The following is a 14,790-nucleotide window of genomic DNA, read 5'->3' on the forward strand; positions in this document are numbered from 1 at the left end:
CAAAGGAAAATTATGAAGTAAAAAAAATAACATTTAAATGGCAATACAAGACAGAAACATTCGTTTACACAGACAGCTTACAGAGACAACACATGACTTATAAAAACACAGGTATACATGTAAACAAAAGGCAATACTGACATATCATTTACTGTAAACAAGATATGATACATCATTTACTGACGTCTAACTTAAAATTTCCTTTGTCTGTCCTGCGATGGGTATATATACCCTTCCACACAAATTCAAACGAAGGAACATAAACCTAGTCCGCCATGGCTGACTGGCGTGTACTTTTCTCTGCTGTGTTGACAATCTTGTCCCCAGTCCGGGGACAAGACAATGGGGTTGGCAATTGTCATGTTCCTAGTAGCGAAAACACTACTATATACGACTTCCAACTAAAGAATGTTCATATGAATGATACCATTAATTTTTCCGACTATCGTGGAAAAGTGGTAATGTTGGTTAACGTGGCTACCTACTGAGGGCACACGTACCAGTACCATGGAATGAATGCACTACAATCTAACAACAAGGACTTTCAGATGATTGGAGTTCCTTGTAACCAGTTTCACTATGTAAGTTAATAATTATTCATTGACACTTTTAAATGCCTTTTTAAATTAAAATCTTAAGAAGCTTTCAATTACTGCGAACAATTGGCTTTAGTATTCTCTTTCCAACTTAAAATAAAACTGTTAAAAGGGATTGAAATGTTAACCTTCATCGCAACTTTGTTTATGGCTCACTTCTATGGAACGCCGTAACTGCATTATGTGAACATATGTTTATATATGCACATACTTTTCAATATATGCACATACTTTTTCTATATATGCACATAGTTTACTTTATATGCACATACATTTTCTTTATATGCACATAGTTTACTTTATATGCACGTAGTTTTCCTATATATGCACATAGTTTACTTCATATGCACATACTTTTTCTATATATGCACATAGTTTACTTTATATGCACATACTTTTTCTATATATTCACATAGTTTTTCAATATGAAAATTACCATTCATATGATACTTTACCGAAAGTCCAATTTGTAGAAAAAACAAGAAAGTGCAATTTAAAAAAAAATCAACGTTTCAAACATTTCGGATGAAGATTTAGATCCATTAATACAGGAGCTAGTTGACAAATTTCCCTGTTGTGTCGAAAATATTATTAAACACCTTTACTGCAAAAGGCAGCTACCGGTATATTGATTACCTCTTTTTGAATTGCCGCTTTATCTTAATTCATTCCCTATACCAATTAAATTCACAGTCATTTTAAAAAAGTATTTCATAACAATAGCTATAAAATTTTCTACTCATGCATTAGTATACCGGTATGGATGATTGATTAAATAATAGATTGGTGTTTAACGCCACTTACAGCACTATCGTGCTATTTCGTGGCGGTTATTTTTTATTGATAGAGGAAGCAGGAATGCCTTGAGAGAACCACCGACCTTCGGTAAGAACCCCCCCCCCCCCCTCCCCGCCCCCCCCCCCCCCCCCCCCCCCGGTATGAAAGAAAGGAGATATTGGATGAACTTCAACTCGGTGCACTACATATGCGCGCAGATTTTTCTTTTTTATTACGTTTTCGCGCATTTGTTACAGATTCAAATAGACAGTAACCCGAAGCATAAAAGGTTTCGTGGGAAGCCGCTCATATACATGTTACAGTGAATTTGTAAAATCAGGCATTTTGTAAAATCCCTGGAATAATTAGTGATTTTGTAAAATCATTAACAGTTTTAGTGATGGATTTTATAAAATCGCTGAAAATATTGCTAAGGATTTTGTAAAATCCCTGATTACAAGTCTAAACTTGATATTAGAAATGTGTTTTTCTTAAAAAAAATTATTTTACAAATTTACTGTAACATATACACCTCCAGACTAAAGATATCGACTTGTAAACAGGGCTAAGGTACCGACCATTCATCTTTTTTTTTGGGAGGGGGGCATGTTTTTTTTTAAAGTTTGATTCCAAATTTCTTGAAAAAGACATTATTTTTTTCAGAAGGGAGGCAAACAAAATAGTTTCTCTCCATTGAAACTGTCTTTCCTAATTAGAAGCAATTTATTGTATAAGATACACAAATTTCAAGTATGTTCATATTTTTGTAAATTTAGCCTTGCTGATCATTTGAGTTGTTCAAGTTTCTATTCAGATATTAGTAAAACAAGAGGCTCTCAAGAGCCTGAATCGCTCACCTGTATTTCAGAGGAGAAGATTTTTAAATGTTAGCAAACTTGATGAACAAATTGTGTAAAATTGTCTTTAAAGGGCAATAACTCCTGAAGGGGTCAATTGACAATTATGGTCATATTCACTTTTTTGTAGATCTTACTTTGCTGAACATTATTGCTGCTTACAGTTTATATATATCTATAATAATATTCAAAATAATAACAAAAAACTGCAAAATTTTGTTGAAACTACAAATTCGGTGGCAGCAACCCAACTATGGGTTGTTTGATTCGTCTGAAAATTTCAGGGCAGATAAATCTTGACCAATTAAACAATTTTACCCCTGTCACATTTGCTCTAAAAGATTTAGTTTTTGAGGTATAAGCCAAAAACTGCATTTGACCCTTATGTTCTATTTTTAGCCATGGCGGCCATGTTTGTCGATGGATAAAAACTTCGGATACAATTTATAAACAAGATACCCTAAGGAACATTTAGTTAAAGTTTGAAGGTATTTGGCCCAGTAGTTTCAGAGGAGAAGATTTTTGAAATAGTTTACGACGACAGACGACGACGACAGACGACGGACGACGACGGACGCCAAGTGATGGCATATGCTCACATGGGGCCCTTCGGGCCCCGGTGAGCTAAAAAGACGCAAAAATGGACAAAAATCAGAAATTGGAAGGATAATAACCCCTGTAAGGGATCGGTCATCTGTAATAAGAAAAACACATTTCTAATATCAAGTTTAGACTTGTAATCAGGGATTTTACAAAACCCTTAGCAATATTTTCAGTGATTTTATAAAATCCCTAACAATTTCAGTGATTTTACAAAATCACTAAAACTGTTAATGATTTTACAAAATCACTAATTATTCCAGGGATTTTACAAAATGCCTGATTTTACAAATTCACTGTAACATGTACATGAGCGGCTTTGTGGTCGAGTGGTCTAAGAAATAGATCTACTGTATCACTAGCATTTCAACACTAAGGTTGTGAGTTCGAATCCCGCACGTGGCAGGTACGCTCGACTCCAATTTTAATTGACTAGAATTGTTAGTTTTCCTACCGAAGGTCGGTGGTTCTCTCAAGGCATTCCGCCTTCCTCCACCAATAAAAACTAACCAATCAATTATTCAATCAATCATCCATACCGGTATACTAATGCATGAGTAGAAAATTTTATAGCTATTGTTATGCAATACTTTTTTAAAATGACTGTGAATTTAATTGGTATAGGAAATGAATTAAGATAAAGCGGCAATTCAAAAAGAGGGAATAAATATACCGGTAGCTGCCTTTTGCAGTAAAGGTGTTTAATAATATTTTCGACACAACAGGGAAATTTGTCAACTAGCTCCTGTATTAATGGATCTAAATCTTCATCCGAAATGTTTGAAACGTTGATTTTTTTTTTAAATTGCACTTTCTTGTTTTTTTGTATAAATTGGACTTTCGGTAAAGTATCATATGAATGGTAATTCTCTTATTTAAAAAAAGTATGTGCATATATAGTAAAAGTATGTGCATATAAAGTAAACTAGGTTGAGATCTCATAAACATGTTTAACTCCGCCGCATTTTTGCTCCTGTCCCAAGTCAGGAGCCTCTAGCCTTTGTTAGTCTTGTATTATTTTTAATTTTAGTTTCTTGTGTACAATTTGGAGTTCAGTATGGCGTTCATTATCACTGAACTAGTATATATATTTGTTTAGGGGCCAGCTGAAGGACGCCTCCGGGTGCGGGAATTTCTCGCTGCATTGAAGACCTGTTGGTGACCTTCTGCTGTTGTCTGTTCTATGGTCGGGTTGTTGTCTCTTTGACACATTCCCCATTTCCATTCTCAATTTTATGTACATATATAGAAAAAGTATGTGCATATAACGTGAAATATGTGCATATATAGGAAAATTATGTGCATATATAGAAAAAAGTATGTGCATATATAAACATATGTTCACATAAGGCAGCTACGGCGTTCCATACACTTCTATTGTATCATACCAGTATTTCAACATGATTTCTGCTGTCTATTCAGTTGCACATCAATTTTGTCAGCGGCGCAGATTTATTATTATTTATTAAGTCAGTGCGGTTTTAGATATGCCCACACAAAGTCAAAATGCATTGATTATCCAAATAGTAAATAAATGCAAATCTACTTCATCGTACTGTTTGGGCAATTAATTGCAATAGTAGCTCGTGGAACTCTTCCTTCATGTATATATAAAAAAAAGTTGATGTGGTATGATTGCCAATGAGACGACTATCCATGCACCAGTGACCAAATGACGTAGATTATTTGAAGATTATATGCTAGTTTTAAAGGAAGGCTTCATTTTATTTTTCATTCTAAATTTTGTTTTCGATTCATAAAGCAGTTATTCCCAAAAGATGCAAGGTTACATTTTACATGATAGTAATGACTTGTTTGTTTTCGTTACAGCAAGAACCTGGGGCAAACTCAACAGAAATCATGAATGGAATTACTCATGTCCGACCCGGATTTGGGTTTGTTCCCAATTTTCCATTAACAGAAAAGATAGAGATCAATGGGCAAAATCAAGACCCTCTTTACACGTACTTAAAGGTAATTAATTTAATCTCTCAATAATAAAGAGATTTTTCAAATGTATAAACTTTTTCAGATGTTCGATTGAAGGAATTGCACGTCATAATTGTGATAAAACTCATAGTCTAGTCAATTTAGTGAACAACCTGCAACTAATTGCAACACAAAGTTTTTCTCTGAAAAACAAGTCTGTTACTATCTATGAACAACATACTAAAACTATACAAAAATATATTTTGCGGAAAGTGGTGTAATTTATAAAAATGTTTTGTAGTAAAAGTAAGGTTATATGAGTTGCTTCCCCTTATTTGCCAAAGATGAAAAAAATAAAATTATACAAAAACTGTTCTGTATTTTTTTAAAACAGTTCAAATAATACAATACAATACATTATTATTTCAATTTAAAAGAATAATATTACAAATGAATCACTTTCCTGTCTCGAAATTTGTATATTTGAATAAAGATATAGACCGAGATTGTGTTCTGCTATTTTACAATTCAAGCATCTAATTCTCCAAAAGAGTGTTGGTAAGTAACCTATAAATGGAAAACTGTACTGAATTAGAGTAACCAACGTAGTCACATTCTTACTTGGTATTTGAAAGAATTCTGCCCCTATGTTAAAGGCACAGACAGTTTATTTTTTGTTGGGGGAGGGGTTCCAGAAACACATGTTTTGTTCTTTATAAAAAAAAATGTTATTGCAAGATTCAATGTCTTTAATGTATTTTTTCTCCACAACTTAAGAAAGAAAACAATATATTTTTTTTCATTTACCTTCTGGAACAAACATGTTAAGATTTAGAATCCAACAATGTTTCATAAAAAAATAAGAATGATGAGTGTTAAATGATTTTATGTTAAATATTTTTTTCACAAATGAAAGATTCAGGCTCCTCGAAGCAAATAGCTACTCATGTAATTTGCGACGATCTCAGTACTCACACACCATATAAATAAAGCTTTGACTGTAACACTGAATCCACTTTTCACTTTGGTTACTAATCGGATGTGTACTTATTTATATTTTAGTCGGTGCCAACAGTATTTATTCATCAACTGTAATTACTAAGCTTTGAACTAGCTATGACGGAACTCAGTGTCTTTTTGTTAATTGGTTATATACTCCGTGCTGATCTTTTTGAGTTGAGCCCTTTCCAACTGGGTTTAACAATTTGTTCTTAAGTTGTTTTCTATTTAAATGAAATTGAGAATGGAAGTGTGGAATACTGTATGTCAAAGAGACAACAACCCGACCAGATCAAGAGCAGATAACAGCCGAAGGCCACCAATGGGTCTTCAACGCAACGAGAAAATCCCGCACCAGGAGGTGGTCCTCAGCCGGCCCCGAAATAAAAACGGTTCCTGATTATTGGAGGGTTGAGTGCTCGCAAACAGGGTTAACCCTGCACACTATGAATATGATTATCACAAGTCAGTGGGCCTTTATTAAGTCTCCCAAACGAAGTTTGGGAAGACTTATTGGTTTTGCTCAGTTCTTCTTCTTCTTCTTCTTCTTCTTCTTCTTCTTCTTCTTCTTCTTCTTCTTCTTCTTCTTCTTCTTCTTCTTCTTCTTCTTCTTCTTCTTCCTCTTCCGCCGCTTTTAAATTTGAACTTGTCCGCACCCGTTCTCCAAAACCGCTTGTCAGATTAACTTAGGGTTTCACAATATGTTAGACTAACATGTCTAGTGGTGCAATCAGGGTTTTGTTTGTGCAATGGGGTTTATAAAGGGGTACTTTGGGGGTCAAACAGAAAGGAGGGTTTTACTATAGAACCCTATGGGGTTTTATTTTTAAAAATTTTCAATTGATTATAAATTGAAAACCGTTTGTGATAGACACAATCTTTTTAATTGAAAATGTTCTAAATGATAAAGCACATTAAATGAAATACAGGATTAGTCCCCAGGGGTCACCCCCACCCCCTGCCTTTTAAGAAAGTTCTAATATATTGTAAGTGGTCAAGATCCCCACCCCTAAACCATATATATTCTGGTTTGTCATGCTAAGATGGTTTGAATGATATACAGGGCTAGTCCCCAGGGGTCACCCCCACCCCCTGCCATTTAAGAAAGTTCTAATATCTTGCAAGTGGTCGAAATCCCCACCCCTAAACCATATATATTCTGGTTTGTCATGTGAAGATGGTTTGAATGATATACAGGGTTAGTCCCATGGGTCACCCCACCCCCTGCCATTTAAGAAAGTTCTAATATCTTGTAAGTGGTCGAGATCCCCACCCCTAAACCATATATATTCTTGTTTGACATGCGAAGATGGTTTGAATGATATACAGGGTTAGTCCCCAGGGGTCATCCCGACCCCCTGCCATTTGAGAAAGTTCTAATATCTTGTAAATGGTCGAGATCCCCACCCCTAAACCATATATATTTTGGTTTGTCATGATAAAGCATATCAAATGAAATACAGGGCTAGTCCCCAGGGGTCACCCCCACCCCCTGCCATTTAAGAAAGTTCTAATATCTTGTAAGTGGTCGAGATCCCCACCCCTAAACCATATATATTCTGGTTTGTCATGTGAAGATGGTTTGAATGATATACAGGGTTAGTCCCCAGGGGTCATCCCGACCCCCTGCCATTTGAGAAAGTTCTAATATCTTGTAAATGGTCGAGATCCCCACCCCTAAACCATATATATTCTGGTTTGTCATGTGAAGATGGTTTGAATGATATACAGGGTTAGTCCCCACGGGTCACCCCCACCCCCTGCCATTTAAGAAAGTTCTAATATCTTGTAAATGGTCTGGATCCCCACCCCTATACCATATATATTCCTGTTCATCATGTCTCGAACATTTGTATGACGTATAGGGTCAGTCCCCAGGGGTTCCACCCACCCCCAATGTTCTAGTGTCTTGTAAATGGTCGAGATCCCCACCCCTAAACCATATATATTCCTGTTTGTCATGTCTTGACCATTTGAATGATGTATAAGGTCAGTCCCCAGGGGTTCCCCCCTTCCCCATTGTTCTTGTATCTTGTAAATGGTTGAGATCCCCACCCCTAAACCATATATATTCTGGTTTGTCATGCCAAGATGATTTGAATGATATACAGGGTTAGTCCCCAGGCATCATTAATGCATATAACTTTACTGGACCAAACCAATTTTCACTGGACTTTGCCCAATGTCAGGCGACCCTGGGAATTACGAATTATGGGAGCTTCGTTTGGGAGACTTCGTAACAGCATCCTGTTACAATCATTTCTTGTTACTTGGTTGTTATTGTTTGCTGTCTGTCATATTTGCTTTTCCGTTTATTGTTTTAACATTAATCAGGCCTTTGAGTTTCTCGTTTGACTTGTTTTATATTTTGACAATGAACTATAGTTGTTTACATCCACACCAACATCATTGATATCTAAAGAAAGTTTTCTCATTGGCAATCATACAACATCTTCTTATGTTTTTAAAGTGGGGAGATTTTATAATAAGTGATGGTTTCATTGGCAAGCGATCAAACTTACTACCAAGAGATCACTGATAGAGTTTAGTGGACCTTAAAAGCTAAACATGTATATTCTTTTGGCATGAGGTGTATTTTTTTTAATATTTTTATAGTTTCGTTCAAATGAGTTGAATACAGGTCAGCATTCCGGAAGCAGAAAACAGCGTCTTTAACATTAATATATCTGTAATAGAGTATATTTATGAATAAAGAGAGATTTGAGGTTTTTAAAGTCAACGAGAAAGCAACCCAAACGACTAACAAAAACCAACAGACATACTTTCAGATTAGACATGACTATCTAAACGCTATCTCTGGCCATCAAAGTCGCCCAAAGACACTACAAATTTTAATTCATACACAGATGATGCATGATAATTTTTTTACAGTTCTTGGGGTAAAGCTGATTACCTTTTATTAAATTAATTCAATGAAATATATTAAATAAAGAACTTGGTAATGCTTTTCTTTATAAACTAGTAAGTATATATATATCTTTGACCATAATATTTTCATATAGCAGACAACCCATGTTAGTTCTTTTCATTACCATTTGGTTGATGTTTCAGACCACCACATACATGCAGGTTTATAGGGTACACACATAAGGCGCTGTTGCTATTAACACTTCCTCCAGGAAGTGATCCCATTAATTCATTCAACAGTGCTTATCTCATTTTCAACATCAAAAATTGGATCACTTTAGTACAATTACTATTTAAATTCAAGCTCTTGAGGTAAACTTAAAATCGTATTGACAAAGCTGCTCTTGAAATTGCTGTAAACAATATCAGATCTACATTTAATTTTCGATCTAAGAGTTTGACTGTCCCTCTGGTATCTTTTGTCCCTCTTCTAATGCTAATTCAGTGAACTAGTATATTCCTAAATTGAAAAAGCTTATATATCTGAAATTTAACGTGGATATTGATAGAGCTTGCTAAAAAAAATTAGCAACACATTAAGAGAAATCTGCAATCACATCGTCTGTGTTTAACTGTGACATTATGCAATTCAAATATTGTAAAAGTAGCTAATGAAAAAATACACAAAAAGGACTACAGTCAATGACGATGCAAGGACACTAGAAAAATGACTTTTCCAGCAATTAACATGACAAAATCAAAGTCAGTAACCAAACTGATTTACAGTTATTTTTGAACACAATCATTTTTTGTTTATTATACCTACACGTATAATTACTATAAATATATAACCGAAACATAAGATAAAATTTCAAACTCCCACAAAATGCACATATTTAAAACTGAGTTTTACTGTGTGTTTGTTTATTCTATATTGTCTAGAGAAACTAGGGGAGGGTTGAGTTCTCAAACAACATGTTTTACCCCCGCCACATTATTGCACCTATCCCAAGTCAGGAACCTCTAGCCTTTGTTTGTCTTGTGTGTGTGGTTTTTTTTTGGTGATGATTTTGGTTCATTTGTATGTACTAGAGTTTAGGTTGGTGTCCATTTTGCTGAACTAGTGTACAAAATAATTAAGGGGGTCAGCTGAATCCCACCTCCGTGTGCCAGATTTACTTGCTATGTTAAAGACCCATTAGTGGCCTTGTTTTCTCTTTGACACATTCCCTGTTTCCATTCTCCATTTTTTCGTTTTTAAAAATCAAACTAGAAATAACCAAGATTTTAAAATTTTCATTTTATATGCCCCTCACTTAGGGGCATTATGTTTTTCTGTCTATGCATCTGTTCGTTCGTCCTTCTGTCCTGCTTCAGATTAAAGTTTTTTGTTAAAGTTTTTGGTCAAGGTATTTTTTGATGAAGTTGAAGTCCAATCATATTGAAATTTAGTACAAATGTTCCCTATGATAAGATCTTTCTAATTTTAATGCCAAATTAGAGTTTTGACCCAATTTCACAGTCCACTGAACATAGAAAATGATAGTGCGGGTGGGGCATCCGTGTACTATGGATATTTTCTTGTGTTGTAGTTAGTGTGTAAAACAAAATATTTCACACAACAAATTGATTATTATTGATATCGATAACAAGAGGAATACATATGCGATAAACATAAGATGATATAGTCTGTCTATAAAGATCCTATGTTAAAAGTTTTAACCATGAATAGTCGAGTTTTTTATTTCCATTTTTCACAATTTTTCTCTACAAATCACATTTTACACAAGAATTACAATTTTTTAAATACTAATAACTATAGGAATTCTTAAGATAAATATCAGATAGTATTCTCTATGTTTGAATTTGAAAGTTTTAACCATCAATAACCGAGATATTTTCATTTCCAGTTTTCCGGGTTTTCGGTCTTAAAACATATATTCAACCAAAATTACCCAAATATTATTATTGATAACTAAAGGACTTCACAAATAAAACATAAACTAGTATGATCTTTTTTCTATATAGATCAAATTTCAAAAATATTAACCATAAACAACAGAGATTTTCTACGTTTCCAGTTTTCAGCGTTTTTTTCACTAAAAATCACTCATTTCACCTCAAAATTACTTCAATATGAATAATAATAACTAGAGGACTACCTAATATTTTATTAAGTTAAGGTTTCCTGTCTTCAACAAGCTTTAGGTCTAAAAATGTAACCATAAATAACAATTTTTTCTTCTTTTCCAGTTTTCAGAATTTTTTCTCTAAAAACCACATATTTCACCTCAAAATAACCTTTTCCGCAAATTATATCAATGTATAGTTTTAGTATGTTGTTAGTACAAGTCTATATTTTAATTTGCATTAAAAAAACCTTGTGTTGCAGGTTGAGCGATTTTAGAGCTAAATTGACTAGGCTATCAGTGCTATCAAAGGTGCAAACGCTGGGCTTTTTACCTGTTTTATGCAGGTCCCGGAAAAGTATAATAAGGGAGCAACCATTTAACTTCAAAAGGGGGGGGGGGTATGGTTTTTTGTCTAGTCAGAAAAAAACATGAATGCGGAGGATTTGTTATCTCTATTGTTAGAAATAGTGTAGTGCCTTTGAATTATAATGAAAGACACCAACTCAATTTGTAATACACCTTATCGCTGGTTCGTCCAATCCGAAAAAAACAATCACTTAGACGACTTAATGTTTGGGTCAATTGTCGCAAAACCAAAGGTCATCAGAAAATGTTTAAAAAGCGAACATTTTGAAACTTTGATAGATTATGATTCACTTTTTAAAAACACAAATTAAAATCATAAACATTTAGTCTTAGTTGCATGATTTTTTTTATTAGTTGTTAGTGGCTTTTAACTAGCTGTCAGTAACTGCGAGTACTCTCAGATCTGTACGTAGTGTCTTTTTGTTGTTTGGATGTACAAGTACCTGGCCACGTCCACTTGTATTTGTAGTATTTGTATTTTTATCCATCTGATGAGTTAAGTCTCTTTCAAATGATTTTTATAGTTCGTTCTTATGTTGTACTGTTACACCACTGTCCCAGGTTAGGGGTAGGGTTGGGATCCCGCTAACATGTTTAACCCCACCACATTCTGTATGTATGTGCCTGTCTCAAGTCAGGAGCCTGTAATTCAGTGGTTGTCGTTTGTTTATGTGTTACATATTTGTTTTTTGTTCATTTTTTGTACATAAATTAGGCCGTTAGTTTTCTCGTTTGAATTGTTTTACATTGTCATTTCGGGGCCTTTTATAGCTGACTGTGCGGTATGGGCTTTGCTCATTGTTAATTGCCGTACGGTGACTTATAGTTGTTAATTTCTGTGTCATTTGGTCTCTTGTGGAGAGTTGTCTCATTGGCAATCATACCACATCTTCTTTTTTATATTTGTATGATGTGTTTACGATGGTTTTTTAAACATGTTTCTTTGAAAAGTTGTATGCATAACACATTGTTTAAACAGGGCCCAGATAGATTCAACTGGATGAAAAAGGTGTGTAATTTCATAACTTATCCGGATTGGAATAAATAGCAATAAGGTGTATTGATAAACACTTATACATGTACATGTATTTTAATATCAAAAGTTTCATTTTTGATGCGTGCGAAGTATAACTGTCCATTTTATTTAATTCTTTACAATCATATTTTTCTTAATTAGGAACTTGTAAATAAAATTTGATCTCTAAGTTACATTTGAATTAATCAGTTTATTTCATAATGTTGAAAAACCAAAGTTTATTTTGTTTGATTCAAGTTACATGTTTAGAACATTTTAAACTTTTTTTCAGAAATATTGTGACCCAACTTCATATAATATGTTTGGCATAAATTGGAGCCCAATAGACTTCAGAGACATAAGATGGAATTTTGAGAAATTTTTGATTGGTCGAGACGGCAAGCCTGTTAAAAGATATCACATTTTGATAGATCCACTAGACATTCAAGTTCAAGATGATATTACAGCAGAATTAAAGAAAAGCCGACATGATGGACCGGTAGATATACCGGTAGTTGGATAAAAATTCATATTATAAACAATTTTTATATTCATATGTTTTATGTCATAACTAATATTCGTATTGATTGCTTTATGTTATAGTTGTACCTTATTTCAAAGGCTTTATGAAGCTGTATTCTTAAACAGTAATGGCTGTAGAATATAGTTGATAACATGATAAGATATGGGTAGATTGTGCATTCTTTTCCTATATCATTCGTGCTTTCTTAGCGAATAAGTTACAAGTATAACTTTACGATGAATAAAAGATCTGAAAGATATCATTTCATTATTTAGAGCAATGCATTGCTTCATGAAATGCTCAATTGATGTGGATATTCTGAAGGCCACAGCCAACAGACAATAATATGGCACAAGACAACCACTGACAATGATATGACACAAGAAAACCACGGACAATGATATAACACAAGAAAACCAAAGACAATTATAAGACACAATAAAACAACCTACAATGATATGACATAAGACAACAACAGATGACACAAGAACAATCACAGACAACCATATGACACTAGACAATCACGGACAATATTATAACAACAGACAACCATATGACACAAGACAACAATAGACAATGATATGACAAAAGACAGCCACAGATTACACAAGCAACCGCAGATGACACAAACCAATAACAGACAATAATATGACACAAGACAACCACAGACAACCATATGACACTAGACAATCACGGACAATATTATAACAACAGACAACCATATGACACAAGACAACAATAGACAATGATATGACAAAAGACAGCCACAGATTACACAAGCAACCGCAGATGACACAAACCAATAACAGACAATGATATAACACAAGACAATAATATGACACAAGACAACCACAGACAACCATATGACACTAGATAACCACAGACAACGATATGACACAAGACAACCATAGACAACCATAGACAACCATATTACACTAGATAACCTCGGACAATAATAAGACACAAGAATACTACAGACAACTATATGGCACTAGATAACCACGGACAATGATATGATACAAGACAACTACAGACAACCATATGGCACTAGATAACCACAGACAACCATATGGCACTAGACAACCACAGACAACCATATAATACAAGATAACCACAGCCAATGATAGGACATAATACAAACACACACTCAGACAAAGTTCCTTATTTGGACAGGCACATGTCACGTTTACCATTTACAAGTTTGAGCAAGAAATAGTCCATTTTTATTTATCTTAGGTGAAAATGCTAAAAAAAAATTTTTTATTGATATAGTCCTATTTCAAGAAGCAAGACAAAAAAAAACTCATTAGGAACGTTAGAGAAGGCAAATACATACAACATTTCAGAGCAGCTAGCGATAACGGAAATTAAATCAATGTATGGACAATGAAGTTCTTGTCGTTATTTGAACTAGCAAATGTCAACTCGGACACTGTTTAACTTGACGGGTTAAAGGTCAAAAAGTGACTCTTGTCATGAAAAATATGTTTTGCAATCTGTAATCGATTTATTTAAATCAAAATTGGGGTTATTAAAAATCAGTGTTATTTTAGTGCTAAATCTAAAAAGAAAAAAAGCAAGATACTAAGGGGAAAGTCAAGGTTATGAGGCAAAGAAGGACAGAAACACTGTTGAAAAGAAAAAAAAAAGATGAGTAGACAAAAACAGTCAACCAAACTTTACATTTACTAAAGATTGGCTATATAAACCACACCAAAACCTGGATGTGAACTCATTTGCTATGGAAGAGCCAAGTAAAAATTGTAAGTCACTGATGTCGTAATCGAGAAAAGCAGGACGAGATTGCGGCTACGATAGATGGAACACATCGGTGGTCATAAGTGACCACATTTTGTTTATAACAATCAACCAGTTCATGATGGGATCCGTAAAATTATCGAAATGGTGACTTTAACTTTACGATTATGAAGCTTTGGTTTAATATATAGTCCAAAAGATCATGAAAGTAAGTGCAAGCTCTAGAAAATCGTATCAACTAGGATATATATACTCTATACAAAGCTGCTGCAGCTACATACATACATGTATAGATAAATTTACAGTTGGGAAATTGACGTTAACTCTTTTGTTTAAAAGATGAGTTCTCAACCGGCAACCACTCTTAATT

General features: G+C 34.2%; 1 pseudogene; it reads left to right on the top strand.

The window, feature by feature from the left end:
- Positions 1-238: 238 nt before the first annotated feature.
- On the top strand, positions 239-12,919 carry LOC127728216 (glutathione peroxidase-like; annotated as a pseudogene).
- Positions 12,920-14,790: the final 1,871 nt, after the last annotated feature.

Source organism: Mytilus californianus, unplaced genomic scaffold, assembly GCF_021869535.1.
Source record: "Mytilus californianus isolate M0D057914Y unplaced genomic scaffold, xbMytCali1.0.p SCAF_2, whole genome shotgun sequence".
NCBI lineage: Eukaryota > Metazoa > Mollusca > Bivalvia > Mytilida > Mytilidae > Mytilus > Mytilus californianus.